Below are 15,609 nucleotides of genomic sequence, written 5' to 3' on the forward strand. Positions count from 1 at the left end.
GAATGATCCTTATTTGGCAAGAAGCGTCGCGTGGTAGAGACAGAGCAAGGTGAAGGCTTCTCCATATCCTCTGACGATGGCCTTATGTTTGAAGGACGCCTGTGTGTGCCGGAAGACAGCGCAGTTAAGACGGAGCTTTTGACTGAGGCTCACAGTTCCCCGTTTACCATGCACCCTGGGAGTACGAAGATGTACCAGGACTTAAGGAGTGTCTATTGGTGGAGGGGCATGAAGAGGGATGTGGCAGACTTTGTCAGTAGATGCTTGGTGTGCCAGCAGGTGAAGGCACCTAGGCAGCATCCAGCAGGGTTGTTGCAACCCTTGAGTGTGCCAGGGTGGAAGTGGGAGAGTGTGTCGATGGATTTTATTACGGGACTGCCCAAGACCCTAAGGGGCTACACGGTGATCTGGGTCGTGGTCGACAGACTCACGAAGTCGGCCCATTTCGTGCCAGGGAAATCCACTTACACTGCCAGTAAGTGGGGGCAGCTATATATGACAGAGATTGTGAGACTACATGGAGTACCCGTATCCATCATTTCAGACAGAGACGCCCGTTTCACATCGAAGTTCTGGAAAGGACTTCAAATTGCATTAGGTACAAGGTTGGACTTCAGCACGGCATTCCACCCTCAGACTGATGGTCAGACAGAGAGATTGAACCAGATTTTAGAAGACATGCTGCGAGCCTGCGTACTAGAGTTTTCAGGAAGTTGGGACTCCCATCTGCATCTGATGGAGTTTGCCTATAACAACAGCTACCAGGCTACTATCGGTATGGCACCGTTCGAGGCTCTGTATGGCAAGTGCTGTAGATCCCCTGTCTGCTGGGGCGAGGTTGGAGAGCAGAGGATGCTAGGCCCCGAATTAGTGCAGACGACCAACGCAGCCATACAGAAGATCCGAGCTCGTATGCTGACAGCCCAGAGCAGACAGAAGAGTTACGCTGATGTACGACGTAAGGACCTCGAGTTTGAAGTGGGAGATATGGTCTTTCTGAAGGTTGCACCCATGAAGGGTGTTCTGAGGTTCGCGAAGAAGGGGAAGCTGAGCCCACGCTTCGTAGGGCCGTTCGAGATATTGGAGCGGATTGGCCCCGTGGCTTACCGCTTGGCGCTACCCCCATCGTTTGCTGCAGTGCACGACGTATTCCATATCTCCATGCTGAGGAAATATGTCGCAGACCCAACACATGTGGTGGACTTCGAGCCACTGCAGGTTAGCGAGAATCTGAGCTACGAGGAGCAGCCTGTCGAGGTCCTGGCAAGGGAGGTCAAGAAGCTTCGCAGTCGAGAAATCCCACTGGTCAAAACCCTTTGGCAAAACCATGGAGTGGAAGAGGCAACGTGGGAGAAAGAAGAGGATATGAGAGCCCAGTACCCCAAGCTGTTCGAGGATTAGAACTTTCGAGGACGAAAGTTTTTTTTTAGGAGGGAAGATTGTAACGCCCAACAATTTCGGTTTCCTTTTGTTTTGACCATTAATATTAATACTAAAGTGTGTTTATTATTAGTATTAAAGTAAAGTTTTTTTTTATGTATTAATTTTGAAGTTAGGGGGTGAAATAAATTATTGGCTTAACAAATAAATGGCCTTGGAAAGGGTCAAAGGTGGTTATTGGAGGAGAGAGGAAAGAGGGTTTTAAAGATTTCTTTTATTATTTTTATTTCTTTTAAAAAGAGGCCTTGGGACTCGTGCGTAAAGAGGAAGAGGAAAATTTTCAAGAAAGAAAAAGGGGGAAAAATTTTCCTATTGAAACCCTAGCCGCCGCACGCCGCCGCCGCCGCCGCCGCCGCCGCCGCCGCGAACCCGAGCCGCCAAGTACCCTTCTCTGTTCAGCAGCGCAGCCGAGCCGCAGTCGCAACCGAGCCGTCGCCGAGCTCCCAGCCGCGCCGGGAGAATCGTCCAAGCCGATCTGCGCAGCCGAGCGTCCGTCGGAGCAGCCGTCTCTCGCACGCCGAAGCCGAGTCGAAGCCGCCTCCGCGCGTCCGCAGCCAACCCGTCAGCCAGCCGAGGCGCGCCGCTCCGATCCGACGCAAGCGCAGCCGAAACGCCAGTCGGTAGCCGTCGCCGAGCGAAGCCGCGGTAGCCGGACCACCAACAACCGCCGCGCCGCCCGAAATCCGGAAGCCGAAGCCTCGCGCGCAAGGGTCCGACCGAAGACCCGCCCCGCGACCCGAACCGACGCGCGCCACCTTCCGGAAACCCGACCCGCGCCCGCGTGCACCCGTGCGTGAGCCGCGCCCGCGTGTGAAGCCGCGCCGCGCGCTTTTGCGTAGCCGAGCCGCGTCTCCCCTGTGGCAAGCCGAGCCGCGTCTCCCCCTGTTGCAAGCCGAGCCGCACGCGAAATCCCTGTACCGAGCCGAGCCGCGTCTGCCCAAGCCGAGCCGGTCCTGTCTTCTTCCAGCCGAGCCGCCAGGACTAAATTGGCTCCATCCACCTATATTTTGGTAAGCTAATTAATTATTGTGGTCTTTCCGGTAAGACTCCATGCTCGGACGTTAGTTAAATTAATTTGGGTCTAAATTAAATTATTTTCCTCAAGGGACGTCTTGGACCAAGAAACTACTGCAGCGCGGGATTTCTTCAGTAGGGGCTCGAGCACTGCAACCTCCTTCTAGGGTAAGTTAAATTCAATTGAGTCTCGAACCGTTGGTCGTTGGCGACCTATTTACGAATTTTGACTTATTAAACAGTTAGGACTTCGTCGCTTGGAAAACGTACTGCCTCGCGGTTAGGACTCGACAAGTAGATCTCCAGGTAAGAGATTCTACTACTAGTTTCATGTTTGAAGTATGAGACTGTGTATGCCCTATGTTGCATATTGAGGATTTGACAGTATGATGCCTGAAATAAACGCTAGTATGATGCAAATGACGATATAGTTGTGCTATAGCCTGTTATGTGTGGCAAGATCTATTATGGTTACGACGAATGTCGGGACGGAGAGTGTAGAAATGATTTATGTGACATGTTATATGCTGATGCCATGTGTATGTTTACTGCAATTAGGGTACCTGTTAGCTTGATTTCTGTTAGAGTCGTACCTGCATGGGTGTCCTTCGGGATCACCACCTATTGAGGACTGTGTGGTCCGACGGGACGCCAGTCTAGCATGATATAGACATGACTCGAGTGACTCGACGGGGTCCTCGCATCCCGACTGTCCTAGGTGTCCCCGGGCACCGAAGACCAGAGTTACGTTCCTACGGGAGCGCATGATTGCACGTGTTCGGGAACGTGCCAGAGATTGGGTACCAGTTATCAGGACTCTAACAGGAAGTTAACAGGCACCTAGTGGGACTAGTAGTGGGTCCCTTACTGAGTATTTTTATACTCATTCTCTCCATTTTATGTTTTCAGGTAGAGGACGAGGCAAGGGCAAGGGCAAGCTGGCGAGCGACCCGAAGTGAGACCGAGGAGGGCCATAGGGACTACCGCTTCCGCTTATTTCTTATTTCAGATTTTAGCATTTGAGTTTGAGTACTTTTTATTTTTCACTATCTTTTATGTAGATAGGGCCCGAGTAGGATTTCAGAACGTTTACACATTTTTGCATGACTACCTTGTTTATGTTTTTATAAATGAATTTCTTGAACCGTATGCTTTTAATAAAATTTTTAGACTTAAACCACTTGTTCTATATTTAGTAATGACTTCGATTCAGCATAAGGAGTTGGGTCGTTACACGTTCCCAAGATGTAAACCCGATATTTTCTTGGTTTAATTTCTTTAAATATGGAAAAAAGAAAAAGAAAATGGAAATTAAGTGTAAATATAAATATATATATATTTATATATTAAATAGTTTTATTAAATTAATTAAAGAAAAGAAAGAAAAGAAAGGACAAAAAGAAGAAAAGGAGAAGAAAATTTCATTTTCTCTTTTCTTCTTCTTCTTCTTCTCTTCCCTTCACCGCCAAGAGTTTGAAGACATCCAAGTTCCCTTTATTTTTTTTTCTTTTTCCTTCTTCAATTTGCGGAGAACTTCTAAGAGAGAGTTTGGAAGAAGAAGAGAAATTTTACTAGAATTTTTAGGTTGAAGAAGAGGAGGAGAACTCAAGCAAAGTGTATCAATGGCTGAATTTTAGTTCATTCTGCACATCACTGGTTTTTAATTCGGTTTGAACTCTTCAAAAGGAATTAAGAGGTGAGATTTACATTTGCTGAAAGTTAACTCATTTTTAAACAAACTTTATGAAGAACGTTGGAGCAAATTCGGATATTCATTTGGTGCTTTTTGACGAAGAAAACAGGGCAGTTGGTTTTCACTCGAAATCAGGAGGTCTCTGGTTTTTCTTGTATTTCAGAGTGTATCGGTGGAGTTAGAATCTCTATTTGGTATGGTTGGAAAGCTTATTCAATTTACTACAACGTTCATGAAGAAATTGTAAACCAAAAACGACTAAAAATTGGTTAAATTGTAGGAACAAGTTAAAGAGGTCGTGTGCGCGCGATTCTGGAAGTGGTTCTGTTTTGAGGGTTATATGTGTTTATGCACGGGGAATCAGATTTATATGTCTTCAGGTAAGTTTTAGAGGATCTCAAAATGAAGAGTTTGATATAAAGAACACTCATTTTGGTTAAGTATTGAGAAAGTTATAGTCCTTTGAAGTTTATGTTAGAAATCTGGAAATTTTAGAGAATTGTTGAAATAGGATTTTATTTCTTAAGCTTTGTTTTCGTGAGCGTCATCTTTGGTGCGACATGTTATGTATATCTTTAGGAAACCAGAATGTTTAGGGTTTTAATACTCGGTTGGGTTGTTGGCAGGCCGAGAAGAATTAAACCGAGCTTATAGACCAAGGATCTAGCCCAAGACTGTGAGTGACAAAACCAACTTTGAAATATTTTCCATAACTGTTATTATGATTGAATGCGATAAATGTTTATTTACGAAGCCATGAAAGGTATTTGAATTTCATGACTATTTTCAAGTATACATTTGGAGACTAGATTTCTTAAAGAAATTTATGCTAGCACGTAGATATTAAATGTTTGGAAAGTATTTAAACCACAATATTTTAAGCAAAGCATGAATTGGTATGAAGTTTTGTTTTAAGAACTACAATTTTCCACGAAAGAGCTGAGTAAAGTTCGAGCTTTGTGTAAAATTTATAAGCAGGCATGTTTTAATATTTTATGATGATTTATGAAATTTTCATTAACTACATGACTGAGATCTTGAGCCTGAGGCTAGAGATTACCGTGTGCACACTGGTTAGATTTCGTTGTTGACGTTGAGTGTACTCCGTAACAACGATGCTGTCGTGAATGCTGGGCGGGCCCCACTACGACAAAGACGATGGGAGTGCTGGGCGGGCCCCACTACATCGTAGTGCTTGTAAACGTTGTTGTACTAGGTGTACCCTACATAACGTAGATTCGTCATGTTAGTTAAAATGCTTCGATATACTTGATATGCCTTGCTAGATTTCAATGATGAACATGCTGAGTATTTAAGGATGCTATTCTTACTATTACACATTTACATTTACGACTTGTATAAACAGATTTATATGTGTAAAGTTTTCACGTGCTCTTATCTTTAAATTCATAGTTTTAAACTGAGTCACTCACTGAGCTTCATAGCTCACCCTTTCCAAAATGTTTTACCCATTTTCCAGGTAGAGATCGACTTCCCGGTGCCTGATAGACTGCCTTAGTCTGCGGAAGCTTCATTATCGATTGCCAGTACGTGTTTTGAGTTGGGCATAAAGTCTGTTGTGTTGTGATGTATTCACACCCTTGTATGTTATAGATACTCCACAGTTTGTATAAGCTTTAGGAGCTGTAGTTTTGTAAATTTTGTTGGTTATATTTTGATTAAGGTGTCTTTAGGTTTACTCGTGAAATCGGTAAATTTTGAGGTACACTTCATGTATGTGTTTGACTAGCTGTGTTTGACTAGCCTAGGATCCGCTGTGTTTTGTGGCATGTAAATAGTTTATATACTAGATTGGCAAGTTCATCACATGAAAGTTTTAAGCAGAGTCGACAGATACAGGTACAGAAAAGCGTTGTTCGTCGGCTTCACGCCATCTTTCGGTCTAAGGTAGCAGGTAGTCCGGGAGGGGGTGTGACAACGTGCGTTGAACGGAAGAGAAATAGAGCTCGGAGGGGACGACGAGGCTGCTCGGGAGAAATAAAAACTGAAGAAGAAGAAGGAGAAGAACAAATACGGGGGGGGGGGGGGAGGGGATTAGGGTTTTTATTTTTTTTAAAAAAATATTATATATATAATAAAATAATAATAATAATATAATTAATAATAATAATAGTATAATTTATATTATATTATTATTATATTAATTTATACTATATTATATAAAAAAAATTCATACCCTTAAATTTCTTTTTCTTTCCTCTTCTAAACCAACCAAAAATTAACACCGAAAGAATTTTAAATCCCGAAAATTAACATAAAATGTTAAAACTTACCTCGTTGAAGGCTTGCACTACTACAAATTTGGGTTTTAATGACGCAAGTTTTGTGTCATAAAGACTTTCAACGACACAATTTTCGCGTCATTGAAGCCACTGTCAAGAAAGGTTATTTAACGACACTTTGAAAAACGTGTCATTAAATATGCTTAGATGACACCAAAATTGAGTCAATTATACCTATACCTTGACGCAATAAATATGTCATTATTATCTATAACTCGACACCAATATATTGTCATAAATGCCCTTATATTGACGCAAATCATGTGTTACCGTTATCTATACCTTGACAATAATATATTGTCATTAATACTTTTAGATTCACAATTTAAATGTGTCACCGTTATCAATCACTCAACACCAATATATTGTCATTAATACTCTTATAACGATGCTTTAAGTGTCACTTTTCAATATAACTTGACACTAATATATTGTCGTTGTAAATATTTCGTTACACAAAATTGTTGTCAAGAAATGTCCTTTAACAACACTATTTCTGTTTAATAAAGACTTATATGTTGACACATGTTTGGTGTCGTTATTCTTCATTTTCGTTATACATATTTTTCTGTCATATATTTATTCTTTAAAAAAATCAAATACTAAATTTCAACATTACCCACATATGTTTGGAAAGATATTTATATTGATAATAAAAAATATAACTTACATTATCGGTAAAGATTTTATAATAATCAAAAAGATAAATTTACTATAATATTACATGTATGTGTGACCTAACCTAATCAAACTGATGCATAAATGAGAACTTGATCGATACCATGGTCCATAGATTCTTCAACTTGTAACGACCCAACTTTCCGGACTAAGCTGAGGTCACTACTCAGTACTAAGACTCGACCACACAAAACAAAATTCATAACGGACCGGTTACGATTTCTTAAAACGTTAGAAATATTACAAAAAAACAGTATCGGGCCCTATTTTAAATCACAGTCACAAAAGTTTCAAATAAAAACTCAGGTCATTAACTCAAAATCACAAAACCAAATGTTCTAACAAAATACATCAGCGGAAGCAATAAGAAAATCAGACGCGTCCATATGGCCTTCACGCATCCTTCCTGCCCCTCGTCGGTCTGCCTCTCGCTGTGCCCTTACCTGAAAAGTTTAAGAAGAGAAAAGGGTGAGTATAAACATACCCTGTAAGGGACCCACTACTGGGCCCGTTAGGGAACAACAGTTAACTTCCTATTCAGGGGTACCCTACATAACAGTCTAGTGGTCCCGTAGGACGCACATATCAGTCTAGTGCTCTCGAAGGATGCACATATCAGTCTAGTGCTCCCGAAGGATGCACACATCAGTCTAGTGCTCCCGAAGGATGCACAGATCAGTCTAGTGCTCCCGAAGGATGCACACATTAGTCTAGTGCTCCCGAAGGATGCACATATCAGTCTAGTGCTCCCGAAGGATGCACATATCCGTAAGGCACACTACCCCATAGATGAAGCTAACTGTTATCCCTCAGTCCATACTAAACCGTCTACAACAGTCATACCCCAACGACATTCATATTACAGTTCCGCCATAGGCTTTGCCAGTCAGATAGTATAGGTTTAAACAACTACACCCGCAGTTGCTATACGCATTTCCAATTCGCACGCCATTAATAACCCCTAGACCCGGTCAACTAATCAATCAAAATCGGACTCACCGTCCTTCCCCGACCAAACTCCGTGATAAATGTCCAGACCAATGACTACCACGTACCTAATCGTAAACTTCAGGGTCCATCGACATAAAATCCCAATCTACAACGTAGCCCATTAACATAACCACCCTATACCGAACATCCAGCATCGGGGTCTATTCGCAAGCAACTCCTTACACCCGATAGCACACAAGCTACAACTAGCGGTCGCGTTACCTTTACATCAGACAAGAGTATAGCAACAATACTTAAAAGTCAAACACACATACTTTTATTCGGTACAGTTACTAACGTGTAATCCCCTGTGGATTACTACGTTTCCAGCCTCGATCCGAGGTCCAGTAGTAGAAAAACCCTTACCTGAAACTTGGTTATGCCCCTCGATCGAGTCCACGCTCAACGGATCCACCTGAACGAAAACACAAGGGTTTTTAAACTATGATACTAGTAGAAGTCATTTTACTTGGCCCTAAGCAACAACCGTTGACTTACCCAAGGAAAAGGAGAGCTATCTCCAAACAAGCCTGCCGCGGAACCCGAGAACTTATACGTCAACTCCTTAATACCTTCAAGAGATGAAAGGTAGGACCATATCTAATTCCAATATTCAAACTCGAATCGGATGTAGCAACATTAAGGAATTCATCGAAAACAACCTTTACCAAAGACTCACCGTGACCCGAAGTAGAGGGAGGAAAATATGGCTTAGATGGCTCGGCTCGGCTTGGCTCACCCTCGGCTCGGCTCGGCTCGGACTTGGCTCACGGCTCGGCTCACGGCTCAGCTCACGGCTCGGCTTGGCTCAACTCGGCTTGCGGCTCGGCTCGCAGCTCGGCTCAAGTCAGCTTACGGCTCGGCTCGGCTCGACTTGTGGCTCGCGGCTCGGCTCGGTCTTCGGCTTGACTCGGCTCGCGGCTCGGCTCAAGTCAGCTTACGGCTCGGCTCGGCTCGACTTGTGGCTTGTGGCTCGTCTCAAGTCAGCTTAAGGCTCGGCTCGGCCCGACTTGTGGCTCGCGGCTCGGCTCGGATCTGCTTGTGGCTCGCGGCTCGGCTGGAAGCGGGTCTCGGGTCGGGTCAGCTCAGAACCGGGGCGACCACGAACATCGGTCTTTGGCGTTCGACGACGGAAATGCTTCGCGGCTTAGAGGCGTTCGACGACCGGCTCCGTTTCAACGCAGCGGAGAGCGACTGGGCGTCGGCGGACACGGTGGGATGAAGGACGCACGGCGGCATCCGGGTGCGTGAGATCGAGAGGGAGTTCGGAATGGATGGGCCGCGGCGGACGAAAAACGGAGCGGTGAGATTCCGACGACGGAGACGAAAACGGTACCACCACAGAGAGAGAGAGAGAGACGGAGAGAATGGATGGCGAAGAGACGAAGGCGGCCAACGGAAATCGTCGGGTGAAGAACGGAGAGGGTTGGCGCTGAAACACGGCTGCGGCGGCGCAAGTGAGAAGACGAAGGGGATGAAGGGGGGGTGTCGCGCGCCTTAGGGTTTTTAAAAAAAATTATTTTATATATATATATATAAATATTAAATTAAATAATAATTATAATAATAATATTTAATAATAATAATAATAATAATAATAATATAATTAATAATAATATTAATTAATAATAATGTAATAATAATATTAAATAATAATAATAATAATATTAAATAATAGTAATAATAACAATAATAAATTACAATAATAATAATAAATAATAATAACAATATAATTAATATCATATTATTATTATAGCAATTTACAAAACATTAAATTCAGAAAATTTCGTATCCCCACAAAAAAAGATAAAATTTACCTCGAAAATTCGGGACGTTACACAACTACCTGCAAATTTGAAGAAAATGAACCTTAACCAACATTCCTTACGGAAAATGCATAACCATAAGCATAAACATTAAGTACATGTCAAACAAAAATCACCTTCTTAATAAGCAGACCAGTAAACTTTTCAAAATAAGCGTCCAAAGTTCATACAACCAAGGTTTTTAATAAAAGAATCATGAGAAATGCAAAAGATTAAAAAAAAACACCGACTACATAAGCATATGCATAAGCATAGTATATAAATTTTGCAAATGTAAGTTTGGTTTCAATCTTTTCAGGCCAAGCAATGTTCTAGTTTGCATCAAGTTGAAACTTAGCATAAACTTACCCTTAGCCCCCCTCCTCCAAAGTAAATACAAAACAACATGATTCCTATAACATATGTCTACGCGGATTGAAAATGAGTACCATAATTACAGAATAGTCAACACAACAAAGTATCAAGTTCCTAAATACATGTCAACATGATTCCTAAAACTTATGTCCAAGCGGATTGCACAAAATATATTTTCAATGGCTACCACTGTAGGATAGTCAAAGTAACATTCCTAAGTACATGTTAACATGTGTAAAGACCTAACCTCTTAAACTAAGTTGAGGACTTTACTTTAAAAGAAAAGAATTTAAAATTTATTTAAAGTAAGTAAAAAATAAAACAAAACTGCGAATTGTTGTTAAAATCATAAATAGAATGTACGAAAGTAAATTAAAACAAAATCCTATCTCGGGCCCTACTAGTTTTAAAGGGGAAAAAAAAACAAAGAAATAAATGAAATAGAATAAAATGAAAGCAAATATCAACTCTGAAATCTGACACATGCGTAAGCGGAAGCAAACGTGTCCCTATGGCTTGCCACGATCACTTCTGACCATTCGCCAGCTTGCCTTTGCTCTTACCTCTGCCTCTACCTGAAAAATAGAAATAGAAAGAGTGAGTATAAAGATATACTCAGTAAGGGACCCACTACTAGTCCCGCTAGGTGCCTGTTAACTTTCTATTAGAGTCCTGAAGAGTGGTACCGCTGAAATGGCACGTTCCCGAACACGTGCAATGTATGATCCCGAGGAACAAGCTAGTCTCTGGTGAACCCAAGGGAACACCTAAGACAATCGGGCTACGAGTGATCCCGTCGAATCATTCAAATCATGTCTATGTCAATGTCAATGTCAGATTGGTGGTCCTGTCGGACTACGCAGTCATAAGTGTGAGCGATCCTGTCAAATCTCTCAAATCATGTCTGTGTCAATGTCAATGTCAGACTGGTGATCCCGTCAGACTACAAAGTCGTCAAAAGAGTGGTGATCCCAAAGGACACTTATGTGGGTATGACTCTAATAGGTAAAGCTAACATACACCCTATCCATAGCATGCACATAACATATCATCATTATAACAGATCATATCATAACATGTCATAATACAACAAATCATGCCATAACATATCACACCATCACATATCATATCATCATCAACCACAAAACTATGTCATTAGGACGTAGGCAATAACATCGACATACTATCAGCGCTAACCATAAAGTTAAGCAGCAGGCACAATTACAATATCAGCCTCTCTCTCAATAACCTCGAGTTATGTACTTAGCTACCATTGATACATAACCATATATTCATACATGAGGTCTCTTTAATGTAACTCAAAGGTCTAGTAGTAGAATCTCTTACCTGGAGATTAGCTCAGTTGAAATCTACAGCAAAATATCACGCTTCCCAAGCAACAAGGTCCTAACAAACAGAAAGCACCAAATTTAAATAACTTAACCATCTAAACAACCAAGGGCTCAAGAATTCAATCGAACTAACTTACCCAAGGTCAAGGTTGCAACAAGTTAGCTCTTAACTGGAGAAATCCCACACTCCAACTTCAGCTGGTCCAAATGGTCATTTAAGAAAAATAATTTAATTTAACCCCAAATTAAATTATTTAAGATAAATTTTTTTTAATCTTAGTTGGGTATTCCAAAACCTAATCAAAAACTTACCAAAACAGGTGAAAAGGACCTAAAACAGGCTTGTGGCTCACCAAAAAGCTTGGTGGCTCGACTAGGGGGGAGACGACTCGGATGACTGAGGAAAGCGGCTCCAGGCGTGCGCAAGATGGCTCGGCTGGAGTGCGGATGGCTAAAAAATGTGACTGGCGCGGCTTGGCTAAGCGGATAAGCACAAGTTGGAGGAAACCTGACTCGAGTTCACGCAACGGTTGACGCAGCTCAGGTTTACGGCGTTCTTCGATGTGGCTGGGTAGAGCCCCGATGACAAATAGAGACGAACTCGACAACCACAAAATTGCTCACGATCGGCTGCCGTTAGCGACGAAGGCAGCTCGGACGGCGTCGCTTCGGCTCGGATGCTACGAACGGCAGACGACGACGGAAGAAGCGGCGATCGAACGACAGACGAACTGGCTAGTACGACGCAACGGAGGACGACGCACGAATTGACTCGACGACTGCTCACATTACGACAGTCGTTGGCGGCAGCGAGTGACAGAGATGTTGAAGGGTGGATTAGGGTTAGTGTTTTTTTTTAAAAAAATTAGGGTTTCCTTTTCCTTTTCTCAATGAAGAAGATGAATAGTGGTTCACACATCCCAAGGCCTATTTAATAAAAATAATTTCTTTTATTTTTATTTTTCTCTTAATCTCTTTCCCCAAAATCTTCACACTCTCTCTTTTCATTTAAAACCCACAAAATCTCCCTTTTTATCTTCTTTTTATTTTTTTCCAAATAAAATCACATACGCTCTCTCCTCAACCAAGCCAATCATCTTTATCTTATCAAACTATCTTTTCATAATAACTATATTATTTCATAATACAATTATTAATTCTTTAAGCCAAATAATACCTAAACATAAATAACCAAAACAAACATAAATTCCAACTTAACAACAATTTGATATTTTTCAAATATCCAATCGAATCAAATCTTCATAAAGTAAAATACTTCAACATTTAAATAACACCTAAAATCTCAAAATTACATTTAAAATAATAAAATTAAATTCCTCAAATTTTGAGGCGTTACAACATGATTCCTGAAATAAAATAGTTAAGTTACGTTACAAAACATAAAGCACGCTTACCTTTTTCTTTTACTAAATCCCTACCCCCATATCTTGATTACCCTCCACAGATGCTTCTTCTTTCTTGCAAGTTCGGAAGCCCTAATAATGAATAGCAAACTACATAAGCTATATAATTATTGTTTCATATGCAATATATTAACTCTTATTATTTGATCTCTAACGGAGTTCATGAAAAATTAATTTAAAATCATTCTCAAAGTTATTCCAAGAACAAAAGTTGCAACCAATGTTATGAGAAAATAATAAACAATATAACAAATAACAAACACTTTAAAATTTTACATACTCCAAAAATCCAAATAATATATAAAATGCAGTTGCAAAATAAGTAAGTTTCAAAACTTTCTTACCATGAGGATTGGGAAGTGTTGCTATCAAAGATCTCTTATAGTTCCTCTTCTATCAAATTCAACCCAAAAAACCGAGTAGACAATATATTGATCTAAATAATCCTTGTTTTTTTCCTGGGAACCATAGCACAAGAAAACATCATCATTAACATACAACACATAAGCAAATCTTTAGCAAAACAATGTGAAATATGACAAATACAGGTTGGAAAATAATACAGGTTGGCAAATGATTTGGCAAATAATACAGCAAACAATATAGTTAGACAAATAATACAGGTTGAGAAATAAAATAATATAATATATATGTTGAGAAATACTATATTGGAAATAATATACAGATTGAGAATAAATATATTGAAAATAATATAAAATAATATATTGGAAATAATATAAAACAATATATTAGAAATAATATAAAATAATATATTAGAAATAATATAAAATAATATATCAGATATAATATAAAATAATATATCTAATATAATATACAAGTTGAGAAATAATATTGTGAAATAAATATCAAACGCAACAAACTATGATTTCTTTTACAAGTCTAATCAATTAACACAGTAAACCAAAAACCAAATTAAATCAATTGGATTGAACATAATAAATTTAAAGAATATAGAATAAAATGACCTAAATCTAACAAATTTGAATCAATTGGCCTAAATCTGCTAAATTTGAAGCAACGATAAATTCAATCTAAACTTAACAAAATTAAAAGCTCAAATGACCTAATGTAAAGACCCACCCCTTATACTAAGTTGAGGACTTTACTTTAAAAGAAAAGAAATAAAATTTATTAAAAGTAAATAGCAAATTGTTGTTAAAATCATAAATAGAATGTACGGAAGTAAATTAAAACAAAATCCTATCTCAGGCCTTACTAGTTTTAAAGGGAAAGAAAAACAAAGAAATAAATGAAATAGAATAAAATGAAAGCAAATATCAACTCTGAAATCTGACACATGCGTAAGCGGAAGCAAACGTGTCCCTATGGCTTGCCACGATCACTTCTGACCATTCGCCAGCTTGCCTTTGCTCTTACCTCTGCCTCTACCTGAAAAATAGAAATAGAAAGAGTGAGTATAAAGATATACACAGTAAGGGACCAACTAACCTCTTATTAGAGTCTGAAGAGTGGTATCCCTGAGAAAGCACGTTCTCGAATTTGTGCAATCAATGATCCCATAGGAACAAGCTGTTCTTTGGTGAACCAAAAGGAACACCTAAGACGATCAGGCTGCGAGTGATTCCATCGAATCACTCAAATCATGTCTATGTTAATGTTAATGTCAGACTGGTGGTCCCGTCGGACTACGCAGTCATATGTGTGAGCGATCCCGTCGGATCTCTCAAATCATGTCTATGTCAATGTCAATGTCAAACTGGTCATCCCGTCGGACTACAGAGTCATAAAAAAGAGTGGTGATCCTGAAGGACACTCATATGGGTACGACTCTAATAGGTAAAGCTAACATACACCATATCCATAGCATGCACATAACACATCTTCAAATCATATCATAACATATCATGCCATAACAAGTCATACCATACGTATCCTATCATATCATGTCAAAACATGTCATATCATACATATCCTATCATATCATATATCATATCATGTCATATCATCCTCAATCACAATATCGTATCATTAAAACGTAGGTGATAACATCAATGCATTATCAGCTCTAACCACAAAGTCATCCAGCAGTCATATTTACAATATCAGTTTCTATCTGTAACCTGAAGTTCTGTAGCTAGCCATCATCAGTACATAACCATTCATACATGCGGTCTCTTTAAATTAAACTCGAGGGTCTAGTAGTAGAATCTCTTACCTGGAGATTTGCTCAATCAAATTTTAATAGTAAAATCACGCTTTCCAAGCAGCAAAGTCCTAAATAGTTAGAAAACACCAATTTAATAACTTTTTCTTCACAGAATTAAAGTCAACAATTTTAGTCGAAGTAACTTACCCAAGATCAAGGCTAAGATCAACTTAGCCTTAACCTTGAAATTCCTCAGTTCCACTTCTAACAATTCAAATGGCCCTTAAAAAAATAATTTAATTTAATTCAAAATTAAATTATTTAAAGTCAAAAATTAAATCTTTGTTGGGTATGCCAAAAATCTAATCAAACTTACCAAAAATAGGTAGAAAAATGGCAAAAATAAC

At 39.9% G+C, this 15,609-nt stretch overlaps 2 long non-coding RNA genes across 4 annotated transcripts; one reads left to right on the forward strand and one right to left on the reverse strand.

Moving 5' to 3' along the window:
* Positions 1-3,759: 3,759 nt before the first annotated feature.
* LOC127149289 (uncharacterized) lies at positions 3,760-5,974 on the forward strand. Of its 3 annotated transcripts, none has more exons than XR_007820718.1 (3): positions 3,760-4,150; positions 4,250-4,341; positions 4,428-5,974. It is a non-coding gene; the product is annotated as an uncharacterized LOC127149289 (long non-coding RNA). The 3 variants fall into 3 exon arrangements; XR_007820717.1 differs by having other exon boundaries at positions 3,761-4,150; positions 4,257-4,341; XR_007820716.1 differs by having other exon boundaries at positions 4,257-5,974.
* Positions 5,975-10,778: 4,804 nt separating this feature from the next.
* Positions 10,779-11,119, reverse strand: LOC127149290 (uncharacterized). Its single transcript, XR_007820719.1, has 2 exons — positions 10,985-11,119; positions 10,779-10,873 (listed from the first exon to the last, which is right to left on the reverse strand). It is a non-coding gene; the product is annotated as an uncharacterized LOC127149290 (long non-coding RNA).
* Between the last annotated feature and the right edge of the window lie 4,490 nt (positions 11,120-15,609).

Source organism: Cucumis melo, chromosome 5, assembly GCF_025177605.1.
Source record: "Cucumis melo cultivar AY chromosome 5, USDA_Cmelo_AY_1.0, whole genome shotgun sequence".
Classification (NCBI taxonomy): domain Eukaryota; kingdom Viridiplantae; phylum Streptophyta; class Magnoliopsida; order Cucurbitales; family Cucurbitaceae; genus Cucumis; species Cucumis melo.